Source organism: Anolis sagrei, chromosome 5 (genome assembly GCF_037176765.1).
Source record: "Anolis sagrei isolate rAnoSag1 chromosome 5, rAnoSag1.mat, whole genome shotgun sequence".
NCBI classification, from domain to species: Eukaryota; Metazoa; Chordata; class Lepidosauria; order Squamata; family Dactyloidae; genus Anolis; species Anolis sagrei.
In genome coordinates, this window is record NC_090025.1 from 11,495,062 (window position 1) to 11,514,805 (window position 19,744).

Sequence of the window (19,744 nt, forward strand, 5' to 3'; positions counted from 1 at the left end):
TATCTACAATTTATTGTCGAAGGCTTTCATGGCCGGAATCACTGGGTTGTTGTAGGTTTTTTCGGGCTATATGGCCATGGTCTAGAGGCATTCTCTCCTGACGTTTCGCCTGCATCTATGGCAAGCATTCTCAGAGGTATCTACAATGCCTAATTATAACAGTTTGCCATGGTTCAAAACTATGGAACTCTAAGTCTCATGGTTTTCTGGGAACTCTGGTACCAAACCACAAATCCCAGGATTCTATAGGATAGAACAATGGCAGTTAAGGTAGTATCAAACTGCTATAAGCACATAGAAACAACTGAGCATGTGCTTCTTCAATGCATGTTCTACAGAGACCTTAGAACTAATCTCAATACACCATGGCTTCTAAAATACCCAGGGCACAGTGAAAAATATCATTCCACCTTTCTGCTTTTGGACTCTAGCACTACAAGAACTTACAGTGTTGCTAAGTTTTGTGCTGCAGCACTTAAAATTAGATGGATGTTGATTGACCCCAGAAGGCAGCATCCTGTTGGGAATGTAATTAGAGCAACATGCTACAGTTGAATGCTACTAAACTTGTAATGTGCCCCTCCAATCCCCTTTAGTGCCCCCCGCCCCCCGTGCTTGGATCCCTGCTATCAGTCTTCCCCCCCCCCCCTCCCTCGGTTCCATACCTATTACATTAACATGTGTTTTTAAACTGTGATTTTAAACTGTTTGCTAATCTGTTTTATAATAACAGCCTTACTGGAGAGCTGTGTTTCCCCTTCATAGAATCTTAGAATCAAAGAGTTGGAAGAGACCTCATGGGCCATCCAGTCCAACCCCATTCTGCCAAGAAGCAGGGATATTGCATTCAAATCACCCCTGACAGATGGCCATCCAGCCTCTGCTTAAAAGCTTCCAAAGAAGGAGCCTCCACCACACTCCGGGGCAGAGAGTTCCACTGCTGAACGGCTCTGACAGTCAGGAAGTTCTTCCTCATGTTCAGATGGAAGCTGCATTGACTCTACCAAGTAGATGCACCTGTAGGCCATGATAAAGGATTCTGACCATCATGTTTAACAATACAGCATGAATATTATTGATACATATTAAAGGATACCTATTAATTCTCTCTCAAAGCATATGGGTTTTGTGCTTCATTTTTTTAAAAAGAAAAATAACAGGATTGGACGACGCAGCAAGGCAGTCTAATGCAGGGAAAGGCGTTGGAAGCGTACTTATCAAGTCTTACCAAGTTCTATCTTTCAGTGATTTTTTATGACCATGTTATAAACCTCTTGGAAATATGGGAAATGCTGACAAACTATTAAATGCAGCAGCACTACAAACACAGTTCCCGGAATTTATATTCCTCAGAATGCTTTATGGCCTCTCAAACAGAAAATGAAAGCACCAGCAAAATGCAGCCCTTCAGGCACAGGAAATGCACTTTTTCAATCAGTTCTAAGGTGAACCTTACACCATTCGGACCATTTTTCAGAGTTTTGCTTGAGTTTTTAAAATTTCAAAAGCTACATTTACCCTTTGGTTCTTCTGTGGGCGTGAGGTCAAGAAGTGGCGAGGAATCCAATTTCAATCCAGGTTTCTTCCCCACACTTTCAGGACTGTTTGTTATCATTTCAGTTCTGTAATTTTCAGAAAAGTAACCTGAAAACAATACATTTTGAATGAGCATGCAACACATTTGTGCAGGCATTATCTTATTCATTTAACGTTTCCATCCTGCCTTTCTTCTTGGTCTTTTATTTAGGGATGGGATTCTTTTGAGGAGGAGCCCCTCAAATGGCATGTAGCAGCTGTGTAAGACAATCTTTAACCCTTTAAGCCAAGTTGAGTTCCTACATCAAGCTTGTGTGTTGTGTAAACATACAGTGACATAGATACACGGAAGATGTGCTATGTTATGTTTCTGCTGAATATGGACATTGAGCAATTGTTGATGCATCTTTCAGCTGCACTAAGAGCCTCATCATAAAGGCCAGGTGATACATCCTGCTTAGCCTGGCATCCAGGAGTAAAGAGGGAGCAGCAGGGTGAATCTGTCATATTTTGCACAACTCCCTCTCAATGACTCTTTTTCCATCACATGGGGAAAGTGTTGCCCTCGTGGAGAGGCCGTGTGCTAGTTCCATTGTAGTCCTGCATGGGGCTCCATCCCCGAGATAGGATGAAATCATAGAATCATAGAATCAAAGAGTTGGAAAAGACCTCATGGGCCATCCAGTCCAACCCCCTGCCAAGAAGCAGGAATATTGCATTCAAATCACCCCAACAGATGGCCATCCAGCCTCTTTTTAAAAGCTTCCAAAGAAGGAGCCTCCACCACACTCTGGGGCAGAGAGTTCCACTGCTGAATGGCTCTCACAGTCAGGAAGTTCTTCCTCATGTTCAGATGGAATCTCCTTTCTTGTAGTTTGAAGCCATTGTTTTGTGTCCTAGTCTCCAGGGAAGCAGATCCTCCTAGGATGCTGCATTAACCCCTCCCCCCATCTGATAAGGCCATGAGGTCCCATCTGCACTGATCATTTAATGCAGTTTCAAACTAATATTGAAGAAAGTTGTTTCACCATGCAGATTATCACATAGGAAATCCAGGAACTGGTTTGAGACCTGAATGGTGATTACACAAGCCCCAGAGGATTGATGTGCATTAAATGCTTTCTTTCACATGACTTTGTGGGAGTTTGTTGCCTGGTCACCACAGTTTGAAATTAACTTTAAATTGCATTTTGTCAGTGTAGATGAGGCCTATGTCCAGTGAGGACACATAAGAGGGGTCTCCTTAGTCCTGCTTCCTAGGCGGTTTCATTCCCTTCTGCAGGAGACCAAACAGCCTCCCTCTTTTCTCTGTGTCTTAAGGGTTGCATGGGACCCCCCCCCCCCCACTAAAGGGTTTCATGTTCCACATGGGTTGCAGTGTTCTCCCTTCTGTGCTATCAGTGGAACAGAAAGAGGCATGACTGAGAAGAAAGTGAAGTCCAGCCCAAGAATATCATTGCTTTCTTCAAAGAAGAGACAGAATAGACAAACATTCTGGTGCCACCTCTGTCTGATGCTGCCTTCAAGCCTACTTGATCCTTTGTACCAAGACTCATTGCCGCCTGTTGGTCAAATACCAACAGGTTGACTAAGGGGATCAAGTAAGAAGAAGCAGGAGGTTTATGTGCCATTCTGAGCTCCATGGAGGAAAGGTTTGGAAGGAAATTAGCTGAAGATGTAGAAGAAATATGGAATATCAAAAACCCATTCATTCCATCAATGTGGCACCAATGTGGAAACCAAAATCTATGTCATCCTTTGAGGTGGTACTTGAGCTTCTTATTAGTGTCAATTTGAGGGATGGTTTTAAAAACACATGAAAGAGTAGTGGAGAAAAATGTGAACTTTGAGTATGCACACAGTATATTCTTCATGGAGCCCCCAGTGGTGCAGTGGGTGAAATCACTGAGCTGCTGAACTTGCTGACCTAAAAGTCACTGGTTCAAATCCGGGGAGTGTGGTGAGCTCCCACTGTTAGCCCCAGCTTCTGCCAACCTAGTAGTTCAAAAACATGCAAATGTGAGTAGATCAATAGGTACCACTATTGGCAGGTAGTTCATGACTGCATGCAGTCATGAACTTGGAGGTGTCTACGGACAATGCCAGCTCTTCTGCTTTGAAATTGAGATGAGCACCAACCCCCAGAGTTGGACACGACTGGATTTAATGTCAGGGAAAACCTTTACTTTTACCTACCTATGTTCTTCTCACATAAACTTCTTCTATTAATTATGTTTTGAAGTTGGTTTGTTCTCAAAGTGAAAAACTACAGAAGAGGGATTGCATAAGAAACATGCCTGATTTCTGTGAGAATCTGGGGGTATTTTTTAATGAAAGGGATGTGAGTTTATAGGATGGGGAAAGAAGAACACATTTTATATTGTATAACAATCCAGTTGTGAACTTCAGAATTTTCACCTGTTGACACCTTGAAAGTTTAGTCCAATAGTTCTCAACATGTGGGTCTCCAGATGTTTTGGCCTTCAACTCCCAGAAATCCTAACAGCTGGTAAACTGGCTGGGATTTCTGAGAGTTGTAGGCCAAACCATCTGGGAACACACAGGTTGAGAATCACTGGTGTAGTTCTTAAAGAAGACCAACAAATTACCTATAAGCCAAAATGTCTTGTTTTTGGTTTTTTTTAGAAAACAACAATAGAGTAATTATAAAATATTTTAAAATAATGAAATACAACCATCAATAAACACAAGAAGATGTATTCTTTTTTTGCCTGTGGACTCTAATACATGATTTCTTGTACCTGTTTGAGGATAAAAGACAACCTTCTCCTGCCTCTCCTCAGTTTTCACTCAACTGAATAAGATCCAGGTTTAAATATTGAGATCTGTTGTCTTGGTGCCTAGCTTGAATTATAGAATTGATTTTCTTTTGTGACAAAGGCATTGATTCCAGTTTCTCTTGATCATACTTAAGGATGATGATAAAGAACAACCCAGCCAGAGAGATACTTGCATAATCCTCACAATGGCAAAGGATTATAAATACTGCTTCTTGTCTCTCTTCTTCACAAGTAGAAAAGTACAAGGCTAGGTAGTCAAGACATACTTAAAAGAATGCTTTTGAAACCTGTATGGAATAAGACAGAAAGCCAATAATGATGATACATTCCCAAAACTCTGTATTTGTGTGCGTGAGTATTCTGGTTGAATTTGCGACATGTGAAGATGCTAAAGGGAAACAGATCTATCTAATCAATAGATAGTTCAAAGTGGCACTGTGGTTATAAAAGAAACCAAAGCAATAAAACAGAACTTAAAATATTATCTTGAATCGTTCTGCACAGCTTCAAAATAGAAGTCTAGAGGCCCACTTTATACAGTCAACAGCATTCAGTGGTAGTCTTGTAGATGAATACCACTTCAGGCCTCAATTGGGTCTGAGGGTGCCATTCACAGGAAAATAAGCAGTAACTTCACTGTTCAATACAATTATTATTTGTTATATTTATGTCTTGTCTTTTCTCCAGTGAGCTCAAAACATGGTTAGACTATTTGTTTGTTTTTTTAAGTCAAATATTAATGTAAAAAAATCTGGTGGAATGAAGAGAACTTTCTCCATTCCAGACTTTCTCTCTATAGATGTGTGTGTGTGTGTGTGTGTGTGTGTGTGTGTGTGTGTGTGTGTGGGCTCCTCTTAAATGGAAAATATTTTGGGGCAGAAAATAGCGTTACACTGTACATTTTTTCTAAACAATATGCAGGTATTCTCTGCAAATAAATATTTCTACATGAATGTGTTCTGCACAGAATGAGACTCAAACTCATTTCTTTCAAAATGAATTTTTCAAACGTATTCATGAATGAGAGGAAAATTACTTAAATTACTTGTAGTTTCTTTAAAAAGAAAATTGGAATAGAATTACATCCTTGTAGTGCCCCACTTTGTGGGGGCCAAAACAATGGTGGCATCAGGATATTTGCAGCTGAAAAGAGTAGAAGGCACATTTGGTTTTGATTCACTTGATATTTTTTTTTTTGCAATTTTCATTCTTCAATTTGTGCAGGGTTTTAGGTGTTTTGCATTGTGTTGAATATATTAGGCTATATTAGGTGTTTTGACAATGCTTTTTTGATTTTGGGATGCTAATTTCACTCAAGAATAATGTGTGTATGGGGGTGATCCGTGGTGTTTATGAGTATCCTGGAGACTTGGGGGTGCATTTGCATAGACTAAATACTCTGGGGTTGATCCAGAGTGGAATACTGAGGGAGCTGCCACAGATAGCCTCTGTGCCACTGCAATATATTAAAAACAAGACATGAATTCATCTTTTAACATACTTTTTTCCTTTTTGCATTTTCTAGTACCCTCTAAAAGTGTTTGTTCTTGACCAATTCACTTCATTCAGTAAAGTACTTGAAATGTTGAGGAATTTCAGTGTAGTTTGAGTGTTTGACTAGAACTCCTAAGGCATCAGATAGACCAGTTTTCCTCTTGAGTCATGGAAACTTAGAGGGAGAGCTATAGCAAGTCATATTCGCTCAGCCTAAGAGAAAGGCCATTGCAAATTTCTTCTGAATACATCCTGCCAATAAAAAAATCCCCTACTTATAAGTTGCCATAAACAGGAGTCAAAGCAAAAGCACATAATAACAGTAAACCTGAAATGTCCATATGATGGACTTTAAGAACAAAGTTGCAGAAAGGGACTCTTGTTTTACAGATTGCCATCTAGAGAGAACTTCGTAAAGAGACCAGACATGTTATTAGCAATTCCACTTTGCTGAGGAAGAGAATCTGAAGGCAGCCTTTACCAAACAGAAAGCAGTGTGTGCCATTGAAAGCCTCTGAGTCCAATCCATTCTTAAGCCATGTAGTGCAGTAAAACACCATAAACACTGTGAAGTCATTTCCAGGTCAAGTGGAACATGCACTGCCCATTTATCAGGTTCTGTTCATAATGAATTTTTGGGGGGTAGGTTTCAGGGGGTGTTCAAAATATGATTCTGTTGAGTACAAGAATAATTCTTTCTTCAAGGCTCATATAGAGAGAGATCGCCTTTCAAATAGTCTGGATCGAAGCCATGTAGGGGTCTGAAGGTCACAACCAGCACTTTGAATGTGCCCACAAACAGATAACAAAGAACTACTACTACTACTACTACTACTTTATTTTTATACCCCGCTACAGCCCAACCCAAAATAATCTTGATGTCTTGGTTTTTGGGGCATTGATTCAGAAAACTGATTTCGATAGACATCAGCTCTGGTTTCTTAGATTTGGCTATAGTGGTTTTTATGGATGAATATAGTGAAGACTGGCATATGACATGTTCTGTATCTCAGAAATGAGACGTGCCAGTGGGGAACTGGTGCCATTTTTTGAACTACCAGGTCAAATATATCCAAAAACCGGTTCCTTGAAAGAAGGGAAAATGTTACAATTTTGAAAGGTAAGAAAGCAATATGTCAAGACACCCCATAACCATGGAACCCATATCTTCAGGTTCACATACTTATACACTGAAGAAAATTGTCTATCAATAAATTTTCACGATCCTTCAGTTGATTTTGCGGTATACTTCCTCCAGAAGTTACTATAGAGTTGCTTTGAAGGACCTAAAGACATCACAGAGAGGATACCTCTCTAAGTCTTCCAGCACAACTCTATGGTATACCAAAAGTATTTCAATAATATCTTATCATATCCACGGTTTCATGTAAATGTGGTCCAGCCAGGGATGTATTATCCACAGACACAGGGATAAAATAATGCTATGGCCAATTAGGGGAAAAAATCAACAAAACTTTGGCAAAAGAGAGTGGCCAATTTAGAGATGAACTTCTCCAAAACGGAAGTGCAGATCCTTTGGTTCTCTGAATATTGTTTGATCTCAGTTGTTCACAGTAACCAGTAATTATGGATGGTGGAATTTGCATCCAACAACAACAACAACAACAATAAAAAACTTTATTTGTACCACGCTACCATCTCCCCAAGGGACTTGGTGTGGCTTACATGAGGCCAAGCCTACAGCACTACAATAAACAAAAGCAATAACAATAATCAATACAAAACAGTAAAAATAAACTCAAAACAGAAAATACACAATAAGCAATAACAATAACATATCACAACATACAGCATTTAAAAACCTATGGCCGGACCAAGTGTAATAATTCCAATTTAAAATCAAAAAGTGCTGGGCATGAACAAGGTAAGGCAAATTAAAATAGGGTTTTCAGAGAAAGATGAGGGTGCGCAGACAACCCTAAGTCAATATTAAAGTGCATTTGAGGACATAATGCTAAGAGTTTCCCTTATTCTGGGAAGGCACACTGGAGCAACCACGTTTTCAGGCTCCTCCTAAAGACTGCCAGCGTTGGGGCTTGTCTGATGTCCTTAGGGAGTTATCCAAGAACAACTGACTCTAAATTATGTTTTCCTCATGACATTATCTAAAACCTCTGTCTCCATTGTCTAAAACATTTGGACAACTTTCACTTAACTTTCCAATGTCATCCACTTCTTCCAAAATGTGTTTCTCTCCTGGGACAAAATTAGATGACTTCCTGTTTTAGATCTCTTCATTTTCCCCTGAACAACATGATTGGTTCATTAGGGTAAAAGAGGTACACATTAGATATACATTACCATGGCGGTAACATCACTCAGCTAATTACAGGCTGGTCCTTGGGAAAAATTGGCTCCTTTAGTGTTCTGATTATTTGTAGGGAAGATAATCGTCCCCTTGGTCCTTTTTGACAACGTTAATCATGTGCTGTCTGCAGCGAGGCTGCCTTTTAAGATCAGAGGGCCAGTAAATAAGCCATGACTGCAAATGCTCTGTCAGCAGTAAAATTGGTCAAACCCAAGAGAGATCAAACCCTGAATTTTATGCACTGCCAATGTTTCATCCACTCCTTGTCAGGCTGCTTCTGAATACAATCCAGACAGTGGATAATGCTGGGGATCAATTTCTCAAACTTGCCTAGAAGCCATGACATCTCAAGCTACAAAACCTTGCTTCGTAATCCATGGTGTGTAAGGATGGGCAGAAAGTTCTGATCCCTTTCCAGATGTCCGTCCGCCTTTAGTATATGTTCCTTAGAAAAGGATGTCTGAAATACCTGCAGGAGAAACTTCAAGTTTCAGTTTGGATTTGGTGTTTCACACTGAATTTTCACGGAAAATCCATTTGTGCTCTAAGTCCACTCCTTTCCCTTCTAGCTTACTTTACTCAAAGGCCGAAGATTAGTTTCCACATAACAGTATTTCACTCACATTCGCATTATGTGCCTGTGTTTTTAGAGAACCAAGGAACTACTCCATATTCAGGATGCATCAAATGAAATTAATGCATCACTAAAATCAGAAATTTGGGGCTGTACTTGGAAACTGGTTCAACAGATTTATCTGTAACTTAGCTTTATAGAAAAAGGAAAGACTACCCATTCCAAATTTGGATTACAATGATTAAGAATGTGTTTTGACATTGAGGCTAAAATCTGATGAATGACTTTTGGTGGTTTGGACAGGCATTGTTTAATATCCTTTTCTCCAAAATAATTTTTTTTGGAGGAAACATAGGAGCCTATAGTTGAAAAAAAATAGAATTACTTAGTTTGGGTGTATCTGCATTGTGCAGTTAATGCAATTTGACACTACTTTAATTGCCATGGCTCAATGCTATGAAATCCTGGGGGTTTTATTTTGGTGAGATATCAGCACTCTCTAGCAGACAAGGCTAAGCACCTTGTAAAAATACAAGTCCAGGATTTCATAACAAAGATCCATGGCAGTTAAAGAGGTGCCAAACTGCATTAATTCTGAAGTATAGCTGTACCCACTGAACTCCAAAATACAACATCATGAACAAGTCTAAGATTGGTATTCAGTAATGTACCTTTATAGTCACAGATATTTTCCAATTCCTTCATATATATATATATTTCATATCAGAAGCAACTTGAGAAACTGCAAGTTGCTTCTGGTATGAGAGAATTGACCGTCTGCAAGGACGTTGCCCAGGGGACACCCGGATGTTTTTGATGTTTTATCATCCTTGTGGGAGGCTTCTCTCATGTCCCTGTATGGGGAGCTAGAGCTGACAGAGGGAGCTCATCCATGCTCTCCTTGGATTCAAACCTGCAACCTGTCAGTCTTCAGTCCTGCTGGCACAAAGGTTTAACCCATTTCACTTAAAGAAAATTCCTTTCTTTTTTTTCTCTCTCAATTTTCCTACTTTTCTATCCTCTTCAAATTATTCCCCCTCTTTCGTTGTAGTTTATGATATCTTAATAAAAAATTATTTGCAAATAAATAAATAAATAAATAAAATTAAAGCGTAATGCACAAGCTTTTTATGTTAGAAAGAGGAAAATAGAAGACATCTGGATATCTGGAAATCTTGAGCTGTACGGACTATATCTTTGCATTTAATATGTCAAAACTCTTCTCTATTTTAGATTGTGAACTTTTCAATTTAATGATGCTTCTCTTCATATTGTGTAAACTGCAGAGCATTTTAACCTTTCTCTTGTGGTTTTAACAGCTATTGCAATCAGTAGCCATATATTTATGCAGCAAGAATTCCTGTTGGGTCTTGTAAATTTGTGTTATTAGGGAAAGGAAGATTTCTTTCCTTGCCTACCTTCAAATAAAAGTCCAGATGTTCTAAGAAAAGAAAACAAGACAGTACCCAAATGGAAATGAGACTTGAATTTTGAATCTGAACACTGATATGTGTATTTCAAAAGTATATTGGATGTGTTTCATCTAGACACCCCCCCCCCAAAAAGGGGGGGGGGGCGCATTACTTGATGTTTGTTTTCATGATTGATGAAAAGCACCATCTATTTTCATCAGCTTGTTCCTTGGGAAATACTTCTGTATGTATCATTCTCCCAAAGAAATCCATAAGGTTAAAAGTGTGTTCACCTTTGTATTCTATAGGAAAGTCTTCTTTGTCTCGGTGTTTGCTTCAGCTTCATTGGTCAACTCTGTTATTTCTTTAATAGCAGTTGGCAGAACCAGTTCAATATAATAAAAATACTTTATTTATACCCTGCCCCATCTCCTAACAAGGGACTTGGAGTGGCTTACAGTTATAAAAACATAGTAGATATTAACATAAAACAAAATTAATAATAATAATAAAATGCATGGAAATATGCACGAAATTCCATGTGAGCTCTCATTATCAAGTCACACAAATAAGGCAAGGAAAATATTAGAATCTGAAGAAGCACAAAATCAAGAGTGAACGGTTGACTGCATTCATGTTGGCACCACTACAGGAAGTGCCTTCTTTCAAAATGGTGAATACCTCCCCCCCTTATCTTCAACACTGCTCCCTCCCAAAGAGATAAGCACAGACTCTCAAGAAGCATTCTTCCTATGGCAAGAAATCTACTGTGATGTTTATGTGAAACTAACATTGTTGGAATCACTTTTTAAGGGTATTAAAAGCTCCAGATGGGATGTTTGACCAAAACAGGATCACAATGTGCAACCTACCACAAGACAATTCAATTAGGAGTAGAGCAGTGATGGCAGATACAAGCCAAAAAGAACTGTAAGAGTGCTGCAACAGATAACCTAACCCTTCGGTTCAAGCAGATCAAATGGATTATCAGCCTAAAGAATGAAATCTCTTCCACCCAATCTCTGTCTCTCAATGGTGTCCAGTTCTGAAGCCCCGAAGGAAAGCAATCAAGAAAAGATCAGGGCACAAATCAATAGAACATTGTACCAGAGAAAAAGTGAACCTGTGTTAGCTTCAATCAGAGATGGCTCCGGATATTGCATGGAAGAAAGCGAGTGCATTTGTACGGTATCCAGGTCATATCTTGTAAGACAGATAAACAAGAAAGTACCACAAAAGAAAAACTATTCCAGAAAAAAAAAAACCCCTTCCTGCTCCGAATGTCGATGTGCCATCAGCAAGTGCTGCCACCTCATTACTCACCCTGCACTTCGGGTCATGCATCAAGAGAATCTCTGTACTTTAGACTGATACACATGTTTTGCATTTTCGATTCCAAATTTTTCCTGCAATTCTGTATTTGCAATTGCATCTCCACAGCTTTTGCTTTCATGATAGCCTTGGAGAGGAGGTATGTTGGGAAACATTTTAGCCAACTGTGTGCATGGGTACCTTCAAGAAAAAAAATCATCTTATGAAGATCACACAAATTTCAGAGAAAATAAGTATTTAGAGATTTGGTTTGCCAGATTTTTCCTCTAAAACAGTCTAGAGCAGTGGTTCTCAACCTTCCTAATGCTGCGACCCCTTAATACAGTGCCTCATGTTGTGGCGACCCCCAGCCATAAAATTATTTTCATTGTTACTTCATAACTGTAATTTTGCTACTGTTATTAATATTAATGTAAATATCAGATATCCAGGATGTATTTTCATTCACTGGACCAAATTCAGCACAAATACCCGATACGCCCAAATTGGAATACTGGTGGGGTTTGGGGAAGAGTTGATTTTGACATTTGGGAGTCGTAGTTGCTGGGATTTATAGTTCACCTACAATCAAAGAACATTCTGAACTCCACCAATGATGGAACTGAACCATACTTGGCACACAGAACTTCCATGACCAACAGAAAATACTTAAAGGGTTTGGTGGGCATTGACCTTGAGTTTGGGAGTTGTAGTTCACCTACATCCAGAGAGCACTGTGGACTCAAACAATGATGGATCTGAACCAAAAATGGCATGAATACTTAATATGCCCAAATGTGAACACTGGCGGAGTTTGGGGAAAATAGACTTTGACATTTGGAAGTTGTAGCTGCTGGGATTTATAGTTCACCTACAATCAAAGAGCATTCCGAACCCCACCAATGATAGAATTGAGCCAAACTTCCCATGCAGAACCCCCATGATCAACAGAAAATACTGTATTTTCTGATGATCTTCGGCAACCCCTCTGACACCCCCCCCCCCCCTCACGCCCCGCACAGGAGTCCCGACCCCTAGGTTGAGAAACACTGGTCTAGAGCATCTGAAAGTCATTGTTGGTCTCCCACACTCCCATACAATTACTAACCAGGAAACTCTGACCCTGCAGAGTTTCCTAGATGAGACTCAATTTGCTGCCATCAAGGTACTTGGGCAATTAGCCATCTTTACATTCATTTAATTACTTCTTATTTTTCCTCTCAATATATTGGTTTTATGTTCTAATCAATGTTGTAGCATTTCATTTACCATTTTGGTCTTGCTATTACGGTGACAGCTCTGTCATTAATTGCTTCTCTTTAATACACTGCTATTTTTAATGCTATGGTAGGGCTCCTATATTGGGATGGTGTAAGATAAATCTAAGTATGTTGTGTTCATTCTTCATTGTGCTATGCTCGAGCAATTTTAGTGGGAACAAGGGAAAAGAGGAGCTTTTTGATGTCTGGGTTGTTGTAGTTTTTTTATATGGCCATGGTCTAGAGCCATTCTTTCCTGACGTTTTGCCTGCATCTATGGCAAGCATCCTCAGAGGTAGTGAGGTCTGTTGGAAGTAGGAAAATGGGTTTATATATCTGTGGAATGACCAGGGTGAGACAAAGGACTCTTGTCTGCTGGAGCTAGGTGTGAATGTTTCAACTGACCACCTTGATTAGCATATAATGGCCTGACAGTGCCTAGAGCAAACTTTTGTTGAGAGGTGATTAGTTGTCCGTGTTTGTTTCCTCTCTGTTGTTGTGCTGTTGTAATTTTTGATGTCTGCTCCTAGATTGTGTAACTGCCTCTCAAGAGAAACCAGGAGGGCCCCATCCCTGCTGGCCTTCTGCAAGCCAGTCAATACTTTTTTTCTGCAGGCATTTGCAGAAGGAGAGGGAGCACATTGCTGGGGAGGTTGTGGGTGTTACCATTTTAAGAAGGAATTGAAAAATTGGAGGTTTTCTGGGATGTGAGAAGAGTACTATGGGCTTCACAAGTGCTTGTGGGAGTGTGATATTTGCATTCCGGGGAGGTTTTTCTTTGGGTTGGATGCACAGTTCCCTCCCCCTTAAATGGTGGAATGGGGAGCTCTGGGGACTGGTGGGAACTTTTCAGAAGCCATAAATAGGTCTGTCACTTACATCCATCCTGTGGACTGCATTATCTTCCTCCTTAGTTTAGAAAGTTACATTGCTAACTCTTGCATAAAAAGTCAAATGGATAAGTTTTCCTTTCTTTCTAATTTGAAATATATAAAGTGCACTCAGTTCCAAATTGAAGAGTGGACTGACATGAACTTGTCATTTATCGCTTTTTTGTGTGATTATCTCTAAGATTGTCTGGGCAAACTTTCTCTGTCCTAACATCTTCTCAGGCTCTTTGGTCTTTATAGTCAATCTCTGGCAGAAGCATACTACAAAATCATTGGAGGACCTAAAATTCATAGAGAGGTTATATTTGGTCAGAGACAGGAAAATGAAACTATGGGTATCATTCCTGTGGCTGTTCAGGACATCTGGAAATGTGGTCACCATATCCCAAATTGTCTCCAAATTAGAGTTGCCAAGGTCAATAAGGAACAGGGCTCCAAATCCTTTGTGAGTTGTTCATGCACGCAGCAACTGACCAGATTCCCTATGTTTTACAGGTATTAAAGGTACAAGCACCTTGCCCCTTATTTTACCTCACCACCCTTTTTGAGGTAATCATTCATTTGTTCACTTCTACTTGGAAGTCACACTCATGGGATTCCTTCTTTATCCAAGAAAACATTAATTAGGATGCATTCCAGCTGAGAAGAGGGGCATCTAATTTTCCCACCTCTGCCTTATTTTCACTTTTAAGCTTCCACCTCCCAAGCTGCAATACCTTATGTTTGTGATGGTGTTATTGAAAAACAGACTGCCTCCTCTAATAATAATTATACATTTTAACCTATTTTTAGAGCTTGGCAGCGTTTCAACCAAGCTCAGCCCCAGCCCAACCCCAAACATTCCTGGGGGGATTAATCTGATGAACTCTCCCTTTGTGATCCTGAGGAAACCCTTGGAGCCAAGATTAGGTTATGATTCCCAGCACATAACAATTGGCCATTCCTCATCTCCTGAGCCCCACCCTTTCAGTTTCAAGAGAAATAAAATTAAAAAGATGAAATTCCCTTAATCCTGATACTCCAAGATAGATAGATAGATAGATAGATAGATAGATAGATAGATAGATAGATAGATCATACATTTCTTTAACTAACAAAACAGGCACAACTTTCTGCTGGGTCTGCTGGGTGTCTGTTTCCTTTTTTTCTTAACTTCTTCACTGTAGCAAAACTTTACATAATCAAACTGCCAGCTTCAGTGTGTTACTGTTTCTAAAATGGACCCCCTGCTATACAATAGACCAGTACCCAAGGTTATCAAATAGCATAATTTATATTATATAATACTTATGTTACTTTGGACAATAGGGCTATCTTGAGAAACAACACAGATTATTCTAGTGGGCTCCCTGCTGAGAGATTGATTACCCTCAACCCCCAGGACTCATCAAGCACTTCATTTACTCACTTGACTGACTTTCTCATTTCTCAAGTTTCACTCTTTGTGTAGAAATTATTCCAAGCTTCCAAAGTCCATAAATGCTAAATACTCATTCTTTCCAGTCTGGACAATGGGGCCCACACCCATTCATTTGCACAACAAATCTTTAAATTTCAACCCCACTAAGGTGAGGGAGAAAGACTATTTCCTCTTTTTAAAAACCTCTTTGCTGCCTTATACTGATTCAGTTTCTTCTTTTATATTGGCTGGGACATTCCATATGCTGTTAAACCTTTGTACTTTATATCACAGGCAATGAAACACTCTTGTGTATAACAAAGTAACACAGTTTATTTATAACTTCTGGCTCCAACGTTTGTGGTTACATTTGTGTTTTGTTGCAATCTTGAGGCTTACAGTCAGTATTATTTACTTGGTTAACTTTTCTGAATAAACTATCAATATTTCATATTCACAAACATGTTACTTGCTTTACACACTCTTGGCTGAATTATATTCTGAACTAAGGCAACACTAGCCTTCCTTATGTTCCTTAAAACTCGAGCTCTATTTAACTAACTGCTTCTCTATAACAGAAGTTTTTAACACATCTTCATAACTGCTTTTTTCTATCAGGCACTCAAAACCCAACTCTCCTCTTCACAAACAAATTCCTAACTGTCATTTTCAAGCTCCCTCACTCTAACTGCCTCTTTTAGAACCTTGGCTCCGCCCCTTTGGAATGTTCAGCTCTGCTCTCCCCAACTGTCATTTTGGCCTAGCAGCCTTTTCAAATCCTGGGCCTACACTAATCTGCATATGACCAATCGGCTTCACATATGCAAATGAATCCTATCTCTGCTGTTGCTACCCTGTCTGTGCCTATTCTTCCCTATCTGCCATATGTAAACATAGAGCTATACACCAAAACTTTAACATAGAATAGCAATTTCACAACACCCACCATTCCCAGATGTTCTCTCTTCCTCTTCACCTCGGTTTGTGATGTCAGGAGGAAGTCTCAGCCAATGAGAACCAGGGGAGGATTTAATAGCTGCCAAACTTAATACATATGCATTATTTTCCTGTATGGGTTATGTCAGTTCTTTTGGAGATTATACTGTTCTGTCATCAATCTGGCCAGTTGAATAAACCCCTGTTACTGCCTTCAAACACAGTCATGTTTTTTTCCCTTGGCTTTCAAAGTAGAATGGCGTGCTGAGCAACAGACCTATCTGGTGGCAAATAGCTGATTTCGATAACAACAGAAAATAACAAGCAAAATTAGTATATGTCAACAACTCATACTTCTTCACCTGTTTGTAATATGGAGAATCAGTGCTCAGCTAATTAAAAATTACAACCTGCATTAATAGTGGAATGCAAATATTCCATTGACTGTGCTTAAATCCTTCTCTCCCCCTCTATACTTCAAGTAAAGCCTTTGTTAAATGAATAAGAATGTTGATCACCTAATTAGGTAGAGGAAGAAACAAGATGAATTGGTTCAAGATTTCTTTGTGACCTTTATATTCTCAGCGTATTTGCAATTCAAAGCCTTTCTGAGTCTATTTCCTTAAAAAAAATCTTTTCCATGTATATCTATTCTACATGAATTCTAACAAGGTTTATTGATGCTTAGAAAGGGAGTGAAAATAAGGGACACTGGGATCAGATAGTCTCTGGATTATTATTATTATTATTATTATTATTATTATTATTATTATTATTATTTGCCATGTTTGTAAGAAGTGGAACCTGTAAGGAGCATCTCTTTTAATTTGACCAGGGAGGAGATAAATTCTTTAGTAGTTTCCAGGAACTGTCTTCATCATTAAAAGGAATGTAACATAGTTTTTTTTGTTTTGCTTTCCACTCTCATCCCTGCACATAATGGGACTTGAGCATTCACAGGGGGTCATGAAACCAATCTCCAGCAGATCCCAAGATCTACTGTATCTTTCGTGACTGGAGAAGCAATTAGAGACAATTGAGGAACAAGCAGTTCAGCTGACATTGACTGGCTCTGGGCCTTTGGGATGGCTCCAGCTAGAAATCTGATACAAATTAATATACTTAATGTCATGAAAAGCATTTATTCAAGTGAGCCATTTATTAATGGCAGTGCATACACTTCAATTAAAAAAATGTGGGCATGATTCATTCCACAAATTCCTCAAGTGACAACATCCTATAACATACGAAATGTTTTCCATTCAGAACAGAAGTTAATAAACAATTTTTGAATTCTAATGGGATAATCAACTGAATGTTTGAAATCAGTAATAAGTTGTCACTGAAAGGAAATGATAAGGTAAATGACATCTTTAAGGAATTATAATGACACAAAGAGTCTCCTTATATCAGGATCTTTAGAAGTTGATTATTCTGTGACCCTCACATCAGAAATCACAAGAGCAGCAAGAGGCTGTAAATAGTACTTAAATTGATACATTAATTAACTATTAGGATTTATTGTATAGGATCTTACCGATTTAATGTCTGAATAAGGTGTCCAAGGCGCCTTCTACAATGCTATATAATTCAGATTACCAAAGCAGGTAATCCACATTATCCGCTTTGAACTGGATTATATGTATCTACACTGCCATATAAGCCATTTCAAAGCAGATAATATGGATTTTATATGGCAGTGTAGATGGGGCCTGAAGGACACTATTGGAGTTACCTTTTTTTTCTTCCTCTTTAATATTCAATATTATTCTTTAATATCCTCTGCCAAAACAAGAAAAACAGAAAAATATTTGATAATATAAATAATTTAGATCGGAGAAATAAAGGAGAAAAAAGTAAAATAAAAACATTGCCTACTTGATAATAGTATCCATCAAATTAACCCTTTTCCTGCTGTTGTCACAACTAAAGCTCTCACCACTTGTGACTTTTTACATTGATTATGGTGATTGTCTATTGCAGTGATTTTAAACTTTGTTCCTCTAGATATTTTGAATTTCAACTCCCAGAAGTCCCAGTCCGTTTGGTCAACAATTGGGAATTCTGGAAGCAGAAATACCAAACATCCTGAGAACCAAAGTTTGGGAATCAGAGGTTCTCCTGTTTAGACTTCATTCCACAGCTCTGGTATTTACAAGGCTCCTTCCTGCCATGGTATGGTCACTGGAGTCCGACACTAATAAATGGGTGCAGAAAGGTCACTTTTAAATAACGGCAGGTAGCTGAATTCTAAAATTGTCTGAGGTCTTCATTTGTATACCCAGGACCGAAGACTTGGAGACCTCAGTACACTCCTTCTATACCTGAAACATCATTCTATTCCACCGAGCACATAATTTCGGAAGGGATGAACATGGAGTGGTGAGGGAGGGAGGGGACACCAGCCTAGCCAGCAAGATCAACTGAATTAAGACTGGCGACCGATGGAATAACAGATGTCGCAGCCGGATCACCCTCATATCTGAGGTCTTCATTCATCTTGCTTCTGATATTTTTTATATTTTTTATTTCGGTTGCTCCTACCCCGCCCTTCTCACCCCGAAGGGGACTCAGGGCGGCTTACAAAAACAAGGCACAATTCAATGCCCGTATCACAAACAATAGTAAAACAAAATAACATCAGTTAACAATTAAACAACATTTCTTACATTACTACTAGGCTTGGGCAGTTTTGTTCGTTAATTTCGTAATTCGTTATTAATTCGTATTTAAATTAGCTTACGATCCAATATTGAGCCATGCAGGAATTGTGTGAGGAGTAATAAAGATTCGAAACAATTTTTTCAATTTATTTCGTAATTATTTTGTAATTATTTCAAAATTATTTCATAATTATTTTGTAATTATTTCGTAATTATTTCGTAATTATTTTCGCATGTCTGGTGCAAGTTTTATAGTTGTTGTTTGTTTTATCACACCAACAGTCAACAACAGAGGGAGAGGGAAGCTTCAGAAGTTCCTCCTGTCCCATTTGGAGGCTTTCTTAGCATATTGCGCAATCTCGTCCGCCATTAACGAATCGATTCGTAATTTTACGAAATTTCATAAATTTCGAAATTTTTTAAAGTAAAATTTCGGAATTATTTAAAAAAAACGCAAGGGGCCCCTAAAAACAAAACGGGTTTAGAACCAAAATTTTTCCGTGGTTACCCAAGCCTAATTACTACCATAAAACCAATAAAACCAATAAAATTAATACAAACCAGTTTCTCCTCATTGATGGTCAACGTTCGCTAGCTCATAGTTCAATTTCCAATTCCACAGTTGTCAGTCCTGTTAGTTCCATTCGTCTGGTTACCCTTATCTAGGAGTCAGATTGCCCAAAGGTTTGGTCCCATAACCACACCTTTACCTTCCTCCTGAAGGAGAGGGGGGATGTTGATGCACTAATTTTCCCCAGGAGTGAGTTCCACAGGTGAGGGGCCACCACTGAGAAGGCCCTGCTCCTCGTCACCACCAACCTCACTTGTGATAGCGGTGGAGTCGAGAGCAGGGGCCCCCCAGATGATCTCAAATTCTGAGGTGGGATGTAGAGGGAGATACGTTCAGACAGATACACTGGACCAGAACCATACAGGGTTTTATAGGTCAAGACCAGCACCTTGAATTGTGCTCGGAACTGAACCGGCAGCCAGTGGAGCTGACACAGCAGGGGGGTGGTGTGCTCCCTGTATGTCGCTCCGGTGAGCAATCTGGCTGCCGCTCGCTGGACTATAGATATCCATAGATTTTGAAAAGATGGCAAAGTATTTATGAAGGATACAAGCTGTTTCAAAGAGATT

General features: G+C 39.2%; 1 long non-coding RNA gene across 1 annotated transcript in view; it reads right to left on the reverse strand.

The window, feature by feature from the left end:
• Positions 1-208: 208 nt before the first annotated feature.
• LOC137097056 (uncharacterized) overlaps positions 209-19,744 on the reverse strand; it is a 55,987-nt gene continuing 36,451 nt past the window's right edge. The window contains exons 2-3 of the long non-coding RNA XR_010909944.1: positions 1,519-1,644; positions 209-243 (exon numbers count right to left, since the gene is read on the reverse strand). This is a non-coding gene — a long non-coding RNA (uncharacterized lncRNA). The remainder of the gene's footprint in view (positions 244-1,518; positions 1,645-19,744) is intronic.